The 14,223-nt window shown below is 46.8% G+C and overlaps 1 pseudogene; it reads right to left on the reverse strand.

The window, feature by feature from the left end:
- Nucleotides 1-595: 595 nt before the first annotated feature.
- On the reverse strand, nucleotides 596-11,546 carry LOC102143750 (beta-crystallin B2-like; annotated as a pseudogene).
- Between the last annotated feature and the right edge of the window lie 2,677 nt (nucleotides 11,547-14,223).

A 14,223-nucleotide genomic window follows, 5' to 3' on the forward strand; every position in this document is an offset into this window, starting at 1 on the left:
TATGATCCACTACTATAACTAATTACGTTTGGCCAGGCATGGTAGCTCACACCTGCAGTCACAGCACATTGGGAGGCGGAGATGGGATGATTGCTTAAGACCAGGAGACCAGCCTGGGCAACACAGTGAGTCCGCCCCCCACCCCCCGATCTCTACATAAAATAAAAAATTAGAGAGGTGTGGTCATGCACGCCTGCAGTCTCAGCTTCTCCAGAGGCTGAGGCAACAGGATCACTTGAAAGCCCACGAGTTGGAGGATGCAGTGAGCTATGATTGTACCACCACCCTCCAGCCTGGACAGTAGAGACCGTAGCGCTTCAAAAAAATTGCACTTGCAATGACCCAGTTTACAAATAAGGTCACATTCTCTGAGGTACTAAGGATTAGGATTTCAGCATATGAATTTGAGAGGTTCTCATTCAATCCATAATAATCACCAGTGCTCTACTCTCAAACTATTACAATCACCCCCACCCCCCTAAGTGAGAGCTTCTAGGGGTAGAATCTATTACTTTGTACCCCTACTCTGCCCAGTTCCAAGAGTGAAATAGGCACCAAGTATCGGGTGAAGAATCAATGAAGAAATGGATGAGAGTAACATTTATTTAGCATTTATTAGTTTCCACCTTTATGATAATCATTTTAACCACTTTAACAAGGTTTTCCATGTGCCCCCACATCTCTGAGCATTCCAGCCACCACCGTGCCTTTGTGGAGTTTCTCAGAGCTACCAGGCTCCTCCCACCACAAGGCCTTTCACATGCCGCTCTCATCTGGGACACTCTTCTTTAGCCCTGCAACCTCTACTCTTCCTTCAGATCTCATCTCAGCTGGAGTCTTTTCCTCAAGGGAAGTAGCTTAGACTTGTGTGGATTCTGTTTTTTTAACTTTTCAGTTCGGGGGTACACGTGCAGGTTTGTTATAAACTCGTGTCATGGGGGTTTGTTGTAGATTATTTCATCACCCAGGTACTAAGCCAAGTATCCAAATAGGCACGCAGTAGGTATTGGTTGAAGAATGAAGAAATAGATGACAGTAACATTTATTGAGCACTTAACTGTTTTTTTCTAAGTTCTGGGATACGTGTGCAGAACGTGCAGGTTTCTTACATAGGTATACATGTACTATGGTGGCTTGCTGCACCCATCAACCCATCGTCTAGGTTTTAAGCCCTGCATGCATTTGGTATTTGTCCTAATGCTCTCTCCTTGCCCCCCAACCCGACAGGCCTGAGTGTGCGATGTTCCCCTCCCTGTGTCCATGTGTTCTCGTTTTTCAACTCCCACTTATGAGTGAGAACATGTGGTGTTTGGTTTTCTGTTCCTGTGTCAGTTTGCTGAGAATGACGGTTTCCAGCTTCATCCATGTTTCCACAAAGGACATGCACTCATTCTTTTTTATGGCTGCATAGTATTCTACGGTGTATATGGAGCACTTACTGGTTTCTACCTTTATGATAATCATTTTAACCACTTTGGCTCATTCAACAAGGTTTTCCACTTTTCCAAATGTGAGGGAACGCTTCTAAATGGAGTCCTAAAGGGGAAAGAACATCTAAAACATTCCTAAAGAATCATGTTATGGGGCAGTGGTCCCCAAATGTTTTGGCAGCAGGGATCGATTTTGTGGAAGACAATTTTTCACGGGCTGTGGGCAGCGGACATTAGATTCTCATTGGAGCATGCAACCTAGATCCTTTGCACGTGCAGTTCACACAATATGATTTGCACTCCTGTGAGAATCTAATGCCACCGCTGGTCTGACAAGAGGCGGAGCTCAGGCTGTAATGCCCACCTCCTGCTGTGCAACCCCCATTTCAGGCCCTGGGAGGCCCAGGGTTTGAGGGCCCCCGTTTTAGGGACCTCAACACTGACTACAAAGCAATAGTCGTTAACAATGTGGCAAGAGTGCAGGGATACACAGACTACAGGAACAGAAAAGACAGCCCATAAAATCACCCCATCTGTGGGGAAGGGGATAGGACAGCAAGGTGACTGCGCCGCAGTGCAGCAAATGGACTCCTTCATGAATTGACACTGGACTTCCAAAGAGAAAAAAAAAACAAAACACTGAATCTCTACCATACACCATATACAAGAATCAGCTCCAGAAGGATTAAGAACGCAAATGTAAAGAGCAAATGTTTAAAAAGTTTACAGAAATAAATGTATTAGGGAATTTGTGACTGGGGATTAGAAATAATTTCTTCAAGGGTGGCCGGGTGCAGTGGCTCATGTTTGTAATCCCAGTACTTTGGGAGGCTGAGGCAGGCAGATCACAAATGTTCAGGGATCCCAAGACCAGCCAGTCACTCAAGAGGCAAGGGAATTGCAAGTCAGGTGAAGAAACAAAGGCTCAGAGAGGTTGGGTACTGTGTCCAAGGTCACACAGTTAAGAGCTAAGCAGCTGCAAAGAACCATAAGACTCCCTAAGGGTTCTGTTGCCCTATTCCTAGCCCAGATACTTGCCAATTCTTATTTCTATCACACACACACACAGGCGCGCGCGTGCACGCGCACACACACACCCCCCAGCTGCCAGGGGAGATCAAAGACCCACAGCAGACAAGTTGCAAGTCATACTTCACTCACACTCTGGTTGGTCTGGAAGGTTCCTGGGCAGCAGGCCTGGGTCCTGGGAAGAAGGCATGGTAGGGAGGGCACTAGTTGGAAGAGTGCAAGGCGCCAACATTGGTACCACTGCATATCGCGGACGTGGCACATGGACTGTACCTGGGGGTGACGTGCCCCGAAGTCGCTGCTGTCCTTATAGTCTCCCTTCTCCAGCAGGTACTGCAGCCCGCGGTAGCCGGGGTACTGGTAGCCAACCCACCTGCAGGACCAGAGGTGAGGGGAGGGTGAAGCGGGGGAACAGGAAGAGAAACGAGAGAAGCGAGGGGAGAGAGCATCCATAAACCACTAGGAACGGTGAAGCCTGCCAACCATTGCCACTTCCCAGGAGTAAGCAGGACACCCTTTCCACCCCACCCTTCCAGCACTGAGCCTCTGCTTTCTTCCTTCTCTTAATGGGGAGCTCACTGCCTCCTGAAGCAAATTTTGACTGAAGGCCTGGTACTGGGGTCAGAGCAAGGGGGTGGTATCTTAAGCTCACTGAAGTTTAGAATAAGTCAGACCTTTGAACCATCTCCACCCACTCCTATTCCACCTCCAAGCCCAGCTGCAAGGCCAAAGAGTTGGTGGAGGTTCCAGGGGTCTTCTGATGAAAAGAGGTTCCAGGGGCTACTTAATGAAAGTACTGGTCTTCTCTCCAGAAAATGTCACACAGGCCTGGCCTGCAAGGACCTGCCTGGCCAGTCTCTATGGACATATCCAGCACTACCTTCGCATTCTTACGCTCCCACATCTCTGCATTCCAGCCAGTGGCCTTTGTAGAGTTTCTCAGACCTACCAGGCTCCCCCCATATGCACCACAGGGCCTTTGCACATGCTGCTCTCATTGTCTGGGACGCTCTTCCTTGGCCTCTTTACCCCCGCAATTCCTACTGTTCCTTGAGATCTCAGCTCAAGAATCTTTTCTTCAAGGAAGTAGCTTAGACTTATGTGGATTCTTAAATTATTAACAGCTGCCCCTTCTAGACTGTTGGCTACACAGGGCAGAAGCCAGATCTCTTTAATCTCCTTCACTCTGGGCACCTAACACAATGCCTGGCATATGACAGCACTGACAAATTGAATGAATGAATGAATGAATGAATGAATGAATGAATGAATGAATGAAGGGAATGAGGGAATGAAGGGGAACAGGAGCACAGAACTTTGCACACCACTTTAGGAGTTTGACAAACCCCAAGAAGCCAGTATGTTTGGCTAAACTGGTTCTGTTGGGGGGAAAGAGCCTTAATTCGTAGCACTTGCTGATTTCTATGCTGTAAATGCACCCACTGTGGCTGGTTTCAAGCTACCAATGATTAGTCAACCAGTTCACACAAATTCTGAAAATGTAAGAGTCGGTTCCAGGCTGGGCGCGGTGGCTCACGCCTGTAATCACAGCACTTTGGGAGGCCAAGGCGGGCAGATCTTGATGTCAGGAGTTTGAGACTAACCTGGCCAACACAGTGAAACCCCGTCTCTACTAAAAATGCAAAAAATTAGCTGAGCTTGGTAGTGGGCACCTGTAATTGGAGCTACTTGGGAGGCTGAGGCAGAAGAATTGCTTGAACCTGGGAGGCGGAAGCTGCAGTGAGCCAAGATTGTTCTATTGCACTCCAGCCCGGGTGACAGTGCAAGACTCCATTTCAATTTAAAAAAAATAAAAGGTTTTACAAGCTGGTATAAGCTGTTCAGCATACCGCTGCCCAAAGCTCATCTGTGGACCCCCCATGGAATCCAAATTTTTTACCATGAGAAATCCCCCATTGCTGATGGCCAGGGTCGATGTGCCCAGGAACTTCAATTCAGAGGAAAATGACACCTCCTGTTCCCAAACTTAGGGACACATGCGGTCAAAGGCAGCATGGGCTGGTCCTCCTGCTTCTCAGCTTTCAGACTACTCAACTCATTCCTTCCCTCCTGCCTCAACCTAATCCTCCCTCTGCCTCAACGTGCCCCTCTGACATACATGTCTTGCTCACTGGGGCTGAGATAAAGGCCAAGGTTTCTCCACTCCAAAGGCCATTTCCCCAAAGGCAGCTCTAGAGAGAAATTCAGGGGCACAGAATTCCCTGTGGGCAGAGAATTCCCATTTACTTTCCAGTGGGAAGCCAGAGGTCAGCAGAGTACACTGATGTGTGCAAGATCACCAGTGTACACAGAGCAGAGCAGGACTTAGGACCCCAGAGTCTCAGTTCCTGGGGCAGGGTGAGCCAGGGCTGGCAATGCGCTTACGTGCCACTCTGCACCCGCACAGATGACACCTTCTCCTGGTAGCCATGGGCGTGGAAGCTGGGGACGTCGTCATCTATGATTTCCATCTTCTTCCCGGTGAAGTTGGGGTTTTCATAGAGGATGATCTTGTGCTCTTGGCTGTCCTATTGGCAGAGGATGTGGGGAAGTAAGTATGGGTGATGGGGCCCAGGGTTGGCCTTCCCACCCCATGCTCATGCCCCAGAGTTGGGATCCCCATGTCCCACACATCACTCTCTGCCCAGTGCACCTACCACGTGTCTATGACAACTGCTGTTGGATCGCAGCCATTTGTTAAGTTTCTACTGGGCCATTTTCATGTAACAGACACTCTGAAATGCTACACTTTGGGGAATATTTGATTCTGAAATGTCATTTTTTCCTCCTATGCCTCAAGTTTCTCTTTTATAAATGGCAGCTATGATCTACCACCCACTCACAAGTGCACACCCACACACGCACACACAGGCACACACACACAGGCACACTCATAATTATGCCATTTCGCAGACGAGAAAAACAAGGCACAGAGAGGTCAAATGACGTGCTCAAGGTCACAGAGCTGGGAGCAGCACAGCCAACATGGCAACCTGGGTCTGTGGGATGTGAAGTCCAGTGTTCTCCAACCTTCCAGTAGGTCCTGGGAGGAGCTAGACTGGGCTTGGAGGGTTTGGGAGTGTAACTGAGCAGTGATGGGCCCTGTCCCCTCCCCGACAGTTTACACACTCACACACTAGTAAGAATCGGGATCTCAGAAGCACTGAAAACTCACACTGGCACGAGTCTTAAAGAAGAGCTAAACCACCTTCTCCTCCAGTCCTGAACTCAGAATTTCTTGTATTTCTAATGGCTACTGATTATTGAGCAGTGACTCTGTGATGGGAGTTGCCCAACCCTGCGGGGTGGGGGGCACCAACCACGTAAAATAGAATGTGAATGGTGCCCTCTGGAGCATTTCATAGTCTCGTGATTGGAGCCCCCTGGAGTTGCGCAGTGTGAAAACCCTCAAGCTAATAAGCACATTGGAATCTCAGGACAGTAGATACCAATATGCCCATTTTACAGATGAAGAAACTGAGGCTCAGGGAAGTAAAATGACTTTTGCAAGGTCACCCAGGGAGGAGGTTCCTCACCAATCAGAAGGGGCACAATGCTAGAGGGGCAGGCTCCTTCCTGGTCTCAGGACCTCCGGATCCAAGGTGGCAGAGACAGAAAGTAGGATGATGGGCAGAGAGAGGAAATAGAATGGCAGGGGGCTCACCACTTTGATGGGCCTCAAGGAGCTGAGGGAGTCCGTCCTCTGGCTGCTGGTCCACGAGTCCCAGCGGGGGTACTCGCCCTTCTCAAACACAAACTGCTCACCCTTGCAGTTGGCCTGTTCATAGCCCACCCAGCTGCCATGGAGACAGAGAGAAAGGGGGCAGGTCAGTTCCACTCCAAGCTTCCTATGGCAGGATCCTGGCTACTCACATTGGCCCCTGGGGTTCACTCTTGCCCAACCCGGCAAGATGTAGTAGCCCCACCCGAACCTTAAGCACGGCAAATCCAAGCGCACAGTCCCCCCAGTTATCCAGAACTCAGTGCTATGTTGCCTTTAACCACCTGGAACACAGTTAAGAAATAAGAAGGCGGTCTAAATAACGGCCCGCAACAAATACCAACATATAGAGGCCATGCACTAAAGCCAATAGTATACTGGTAAGTTAACAGCCAACTCTCAAAAAACAAAACAAAAATTAACACTCTTGATTTGCAGCGTTTGCCAATTTCCATGGTGTAAATGCTCCCACTGTGGCAGATTTCAAGCTATGGCACGGCTGCAAGTGGAGCTGGGGAGAGAGATGCACAGTCAGCCTTCACCACTGAGAACTGAACCCAGAACCCCTCTGTTGTGCCCAAACCCCTCTCTTTGGATCTGTTTCTTCTCTTGTCCCTGTTGTTAGACTCTGCCCAAACTCTGGTTTTGTAGATCCACATTAGAAGAAAAATAGTACGTTAAAGAGGGAGGGATGGCCTTCAGGTCGGGCATGGCTAATAGAGGAAGGCAGAAAACAGAAGAAAGAAAACACAAATCTCAAAATGATTAGCATTCTGGGGCCAGCCAGTGCAGAGGCAAACATTTCAGCAATGTGCAGTAACGGCTGTTCAGAGGAATAATCTAAGTTATTAACGAAAGAGGAAATGTTTATTATCCTCTTTTGGAAGAGTAGTCTTGATCCAGCAATTCTCCTTTAGCAAAGGGTCCTTAGAGAAACAGTTGTCAAGGGGCTGGGCACCATGGCTTACGCCTATAATCCCAGCACTCTGGGAAGCTGAGGCAGGTGGATCACCTGAGGTCAGGAGTTCAAGACCAGTCTGGCCAACATGGTGAGACTCCATCTCTACTAAAACTACAAAAACACTGGCCAGGCATGTTAGCTCATTGCCTTTAATCCCAGCACTTTGAGAGGCCGAGGCAGGTGAATCACAAAGTCAGGAGTTCGAGACCAGCCTGGGCAATATAGTGAAACCCCATCTCTACTAAAACATACAAAAATTAGCTGGGCATAGTGGCAGACATCTGTAATCCCAGTTACTCAGGAGGCTGACGCAGAAGAATCGCTTGAACCTGGGAGGCGGAGGTTGCAGTGAGCCAGTATCGCACCACTGCACTCCAGTCTGGGCAAGAGTGAGATACTGTCTCAAAAATAGAAAAAGACGTTCAAGTGCCCAACTGACATGAAAAAATGCACAACCTCACTAATCAGCGAAATGCAACTCGGAAACACAATGAGATACCATCCCACACTGGTCAGATGGCCATTTTTCCAAAATTAAAACATGCTGGTGAGGCAGCAGAGGAAAGGGAACACTGCTACACTCTTGGGGAATGTGAAAAAAGGTTCACACTGTGGAAAGCAGTGTAGAGATTCTCAAAGAACTTAAAACAGAACTACCATCAGACCCAGCAATTCCATTACTTGGTATCTACCCAAAGGACAACAAATCCTTCCATCAAAAAGACACATGCTCTCCTGCATTCATGGCCGTGCCATTCACAAGAACAAAGACTTGGAAGCATCCTAGGTGACCAGAAACAGTGGATTTGATTTTTTTTTTTTAATGTGGTGCATACACACCACAAAATACTACGCAGCCATAAGAACACACAATTCTGTCCTAAGCAGCGTGGATAGACCTGGGGATTATCATGTTTAGCAAATCAAGGCAAGAACAGAAAACCAAACACTCCATGTTCTCACTATGAGTGGGAGCTAAACAGTGAATACATTCAAACATAAAGATGTAAACAATAGACCCTGGGGACTATCAGATGAAAAAAGGAGGCAGAAAGGGGGTGCGGGCGGAAGAACCACCTGACTGGCACTTTGCTCCCTGCTTGGGTGATGTGGTCAATGACCACAAGCCTCAATGTCAAAGGTTCACATGTAACTAGCCTGCAATTTAATCCAAATAAAAGTTGATCTAAAAAAAAAAAAAAAGAAAAGAAAAGAAACAGGGTTGCCCCGGGCACAGTGGCTCCTGCCTATAATCACAGCACTTTGGGAGGCTGAGGCAGGCAGATCACTTGAGACCAGGAGTTCGAGAGAAGTCCGGGCAATATGGCAAAACCCTACCTCTACAGAAAGTACAAAAAATTAGTGGGGCATGGTGGTGCACACCTGTAGTCCCAGCTACTTGGGAGGTTGAGAAGGGAGGATCACTTGAGCATGGAAGGGTCAAGGCTGCAATAAGCCAACATCGTACCACTGCACTCCAGCCTGAGTGACACAGCAATAATCTGTCTTAAAAAAAGTAAATACATAACAGGATTAGGATATATTATAGACAGATAGGTGGATGATAGACAAAACCTACAGTTATCCAGGCAATCATGGACTGGCATAAACATAGAAAGACAACTGAATGGACAAAATGAGGCAGCCAGGTAATCAACCCAAAATTGTATTTAGGGCACACATTTTTCAAAATCACACCAAAGGCACGACAATTGAAAAAACTGGGTAAGTCATGTGCAAAAGACTGAAATAGCACCCCCATGTTGCCCAATACACAAAAATTTACAAAAAATAAATTGAACAGTTAAATTCAATCCTGAAAGCAAAACACTCCAAGGAGATAACATGGGATAAGTGTATGTTTGGGGGAAACTTGACCCTGTGTACACAGGTTGCAAAAAGAAAAAAGAAAAGGAAAAATTAGGGGGAAAACATGCATAGACAATAAAATGGCTTAACGATCTTTTTTGGATGGCACACTGAAATCACTGCTAACAAATGCAAATGCAAACATGAGAGACTAAGTACAACATTAGAGCCTCTGCGCAGGAGAGAACAAATGAATCCAGAGAGAAGACATCCTAGACCATGCATGCTGGTGCGTGCCTGTAATCCCAGCTACTCAGGAGGCTGAGGCCACAGAATTGCTTGAACCTGGGAGGTGGAAGCTGCAGTCAGCTGAGATTGTGCCACTGCACTCCAGCCTGGGTGACAGAGCAAGACTCCATCGTGGGGAGGGGGCAGAGAAAAAACAAAACAAAACCAGCATCGCAAAGATGAGAAGAAAGTTTGGGGAAACATACAGCTGATAAGGCCTTGTTTTACAAAAGGCACAGGCTACTAACACTAGTAACTAGCAAAAAAACTAAACAAAAGAGAAACTAGTAACCGAACCAAAATTGGGCAAAGAGCCGGAATAGATTTTTCGGTCTATAAGACTGACTCTATCTTTACAGAACATGGTTAACATTACTACTTCTGCAAAAAGTGGAAATCAAAACCATAAAAAGCATCTCTTATTTGAAATGAATATGAGAAATAAAAATACAAACACAAAAGCTGGTGTGAATTTCCAGGAAAAAAGAAGTGTTCATAGGAGGGTCAATTACTACATACACTATGGAAAGCAGTTGCAGATTCCTCAAAAAACTCAAAGTCCAGTACTATACTATCTATTCATCCCACTACTAGCTATACAGTCAAAGCAAATTGGTATTTTGAAGAGACATCTGCCTTTCCATGTCTATTCCATCACTATTCACAATAGCTAGGATGATGGAAGCCACCTACCTGTTCACCCACAGATGAAAGGATAAAGAAAATGTAGTACATATATACAATGATATACTCTTCAGCCATAAAAAAAAAAAAAATACAATTTTCATTTAGGGCAGCACCAACAAACCTAGAAAACATTCTGTTAAAATAAGCCAAGCACAGAAAGACAAACACTGCATGACCTCGCTTATGTTGAATCCAAAAACTTAACCTTCAAGAAGCAGAAAGAACAGGAGTGGTCTCCTGAGGCTGGGGAAGGAGGGGAGATAGGAGGGATTGGTTATGGAAACAAAGTTAGTTAGTTGGGAGGAACACATTCTAGTGTCCTGTTCCACAGCTAGGTGACTCTGGTTACAATATTGAATTTTTCAAAAAAGCTAGAAGGGAACAATTTTGAGTGTTCTCACCACAGAGAAATTAACACCTGTAGGAGGAAATAGTTATGCTAAGTACCCTGATTTGATCATCACCAAAAATACACATGTATCCAAATATCCCAGATGAGGCTGGGCGAGGTGACTCATGTGTCAGCATGAATCGCAGCACCTTGGGAGGCTGAGGTGGGCGGACTGCTTGAGGCCAGAAGTTCAAGATTAGCCTGGCCAACATGGCAAAACCCCGTCTCCACTAAAAAATACAAAAATCAGCTGGGCATGGTGGCACACACTTGTAATTCTAGCTACTAGGATGGCTGAGGCACAAAAATCACTCGAACCCGGAAGCCAAAGGTTGCAGTAAGCCAAGATCATGCTGCTGCACTCCAGCCTGGGCAACAGAGCAGGACTGTCTCAAAACAGACAGAAACAAAAACAAGAGTCTCAGATGAGGAAAAAAAAGTCCCAGTATACCCTCTGTTTATGTGCTTTATTATAGACAAAACATTTAAGAAGTATAGGCCAGGCACAGTGGCTCGCGCCATAATCCTAGTACTTTGGGGGTCCAAGGCGGGCAGATCAGGAGGTCAGGAGATCGAGATCATCCTGCCCAACATGGTGAAACCCGTCTCTACTAAAAATACAAAAATTAGCTGGGCATGGTGGCGCATGCCTGTAGTCCTAGCTACTTGGGAGGCTGAGGTAAGAGACTCACTTGAACCCAGGAGGCGGAGGTTGCAGTGAGCCGAAGTCATGATATTGTGCTCTAGCCTCTTGACAGAATGAGACTCCATCTCAAAAAAAAAAAAAAAAAAGCCAGGGGGTAGGGGGTGGGGGTGGGGATGAGTGGACTCGGTGGCTCACGCCTGTAATCCCAGCACTTTGGGAGGCCATGGCAGGTGGATCACAGGGTCAAGAGATAGAGACCATCCTGGCCAACACATGATAAAACACCGTCTCTACTAAAATACAAAAGAAAAAAAAAATCAGCCAGGTGTGGTAGCACACGCCTATAGTTCCAGCTACTCAGGAGGCTGACGCAGGGGAATCGCTTGAACCCAGGAGGTGGAGGTTGCAGTGAGCCGAGATCACGCCACTGCACTCCAGCCTGGCGAAAGAGCAAGAGTCCGTCAAAAAAAAAAAAAAAAGTTTAAATACACAATGTTAATATTAACATGGAACCACAAATAGTCCTGAACATCTAAGGAACCTGAGAAATACAAACTAAGTTGGAGGACTCACAATTCCTGATATCAAATAGCGCTGCAAAGCTGTAGGTAGCCAATATTCCAATATACATGGTCCTGTGATGTGCCACGGTGCTCCAGCTTGGGTGAGAGTGACCTGTCTCAAAAAAGAGAAAGATTATGAGAAAATAGGAGGGAATCATAGAAGTGATAACTGGTTGTTATCAAACATGTACACAGAAAAAAAGAAATACCAGATAGCATAAAAAATACACATCCAAACTGAAATCAGGCAGAAAACCTGAATTGACATCGCTGCAAAAATGCCATAAAATGCACAAACACGTAAGAGAAAAGGTCCTCAACATTACTATTCATTAGAAAAGAATGTACTCCATAACCACATCCAGGTACCATCCCACACCTACTGGAATAAATGTTACTGAAAATATCTTAAAAATGTAAAAGAATGCTGGTGTGGATTTGGATACAGGGAAAATCTCATGCATTGTTGGTGTAAAGATAAATTAGGATATACACTATGGAAAAAAGTTGTAGGCCAGGTGCAGTGGCTCAGGCCTGTAATCCCAGCACTTTGGGAGGCCAAGGCAGGCAGATCACGAGGTCAGGAGATCAAGCCCATCCTGGTAACACAGAGAAACCCCATCTCTACTCAAAATACAAAAAATTAGCCGCGCGTGGTGGGCATGTGCCTATAGTCCCAGCTACTCAGGAGGCTGAGGCAGGAAAATCACTTGAACCCGGGAGGCAAACACTGCAGTGAGCTGAGATCACACCACTGCACTCCAGCCTGGGCAACAGAGTGAGACTCCCTCTCAAAAAAAAAAAAAAAAAGTGAATTCCTCAAAAAATTGAAAATGCAACTACCATACAATCTAGCAATCCCACTACTGGGTATATCTCCCAAAGCAAATGAAAACAGTATCAGAGATCACAAAGCCTCAATGGGGGATAGGATTTTCTTCATTAAATGGTTTTGAGAAAACTGATGTTTATACGAAAAAGAATGAAATACGACCGTCCTGGTATACAATACACAAAAATCAACTCGAAATGGATTGAAGACCTGAACACAAGACTTGAAATTATAGATCATCATCATCGTCTGTAAGAAAAAAGGGGGTGGGGGATGGTAGAGCACTTAAGTTTTGGGGCAACTTGCACCTAGGCTCACAGGCTGGAAATGCAGCAAGAGAAAACGAAAAAAAAAAAAGGCACAGAGTAAAACCTCATCGAGAATGGAATGGCTTGTGAATATATTTATCTTTTAAATTGGGAAAGCGAAACACAGGTAACAAAAGCAAAAACAACCACGTGGGGCTACATCCAACTGGAAAACTTCGGTACAGAAAATAATGAACCAAATGAAAAGGAATCCTACAACTGGGGAAAAATTTTGGGGGAAGCATGTATCTCCTAAGGGACTGTTACAAAAAATATGCAATACCTTCACAGTGCTCAACAGCAATAACAAGATCATCAACCCCAAAGTGGGCAGGGACCCAGCATAGACATTTCTGCACAGGGGACATAACACTGAGCAGCATGGAGAGAACCAGGTGCTCAACTCCCCGTCAGGCTCGCACCCGGGTGTACCTCCCCGCCCCGGTGGTCGTGACCAGAGGGACTGAAGGGGACACAGGCTTCCCTGAAGGCCGGGGGGGGGGGGGTCCCGATGTGTCCCGGTGGCGCGAAGGCAAATTTAAAATTTCATCAAATCCTGGAGGCCGCTGGGATCTTTTCTCTTCTGTCTGAGGCCTGGCCAGGAGGCAGCCAAACACCAGGCCTGGTCCCAAATCCCACCTGGGCCGGGCTTCCCCTTCCTCCTGGGGCTTTCCTCTCTCCCCATCTATACGGGACAGGTTCCCTCAGAAAAAGTCCTCAAACCCCAAAAATACCACAGTCTGCTACACTTGCCACCCTCAAAAGCCCTCAGGGGAACAAAACTCGTGGTAAGACAAATACCAGAATACTAGAAAAGAGGAAAACTATGGAGAAGATGAGAATAAAGGGAACATTGGAGGAACCAAGCTTCTGTACTCACCTCGTAGAAAACAATGCCCCGGAGAAGCTGAGCCGCGCACAGCTCCCGCCTAAGCAGTCAGGGCCACAGACAGGAGCTGTTTTCTCCCTAGGACGGGGCTCCAAGTCGTCCCCAAACCGCCGCGGTGACCCCTAAAGCGCGTCCTGAAGGAACCGGAGCCGCTTTCCTACTCATTCCGGACGCCACGCCACGCACTCCATGCAGTGTCTGCGATGAGAATACGCATGCGCAACATGTGGGACAGAAAAGGCTGTTTTAGCGCCCCCTGCCAGTCAGTGTGGGATGATCAGCCTCAGGGTGGGCATCACCCCACGCCAGTCTAGGTAGGGTAGAAGGGTGCGTTGTGTGACACCAGAGAGCAGGAACTCCCCAACCTATGCATATAGACCTCCCCCTGTGAAGTTTTTTTTCTTTCCCCGGACAGGGTCTCACTTTTTTTGTATTTTTAGTAGAGACAGGGTTTCACCGTGTTAGCCAGGATAGTGTCGATCTCCTAACCTCATTATCCACCTGCCTCATTATCCACCTGCCTCAGCCTCCCAAAGTCCTGGGATTACAGGCCTGAGCCACCACTCCGGGCTGGTACCAGTCTTCTTAAGGCTTTACCCTGAATTCAATGTTAACCTTGTATCGTAAGAGGGACCATATTAACATTTATTTTTTGTTTGAGACAGAGTT

The sequence above is a fragment of the Macaca fascicularis genome, chromosome 10 (genome assembly GCF_037993035.2).
Source record: "Macaca fascicularis isolate 582-1 chromosome 10, T2T-MFA8v1.1".
NCBI lineage: Eukaryota > Metazoa > Chordata > Mammalia > Primates > Cercopithecidae > Macaca > Macaca fascicularis.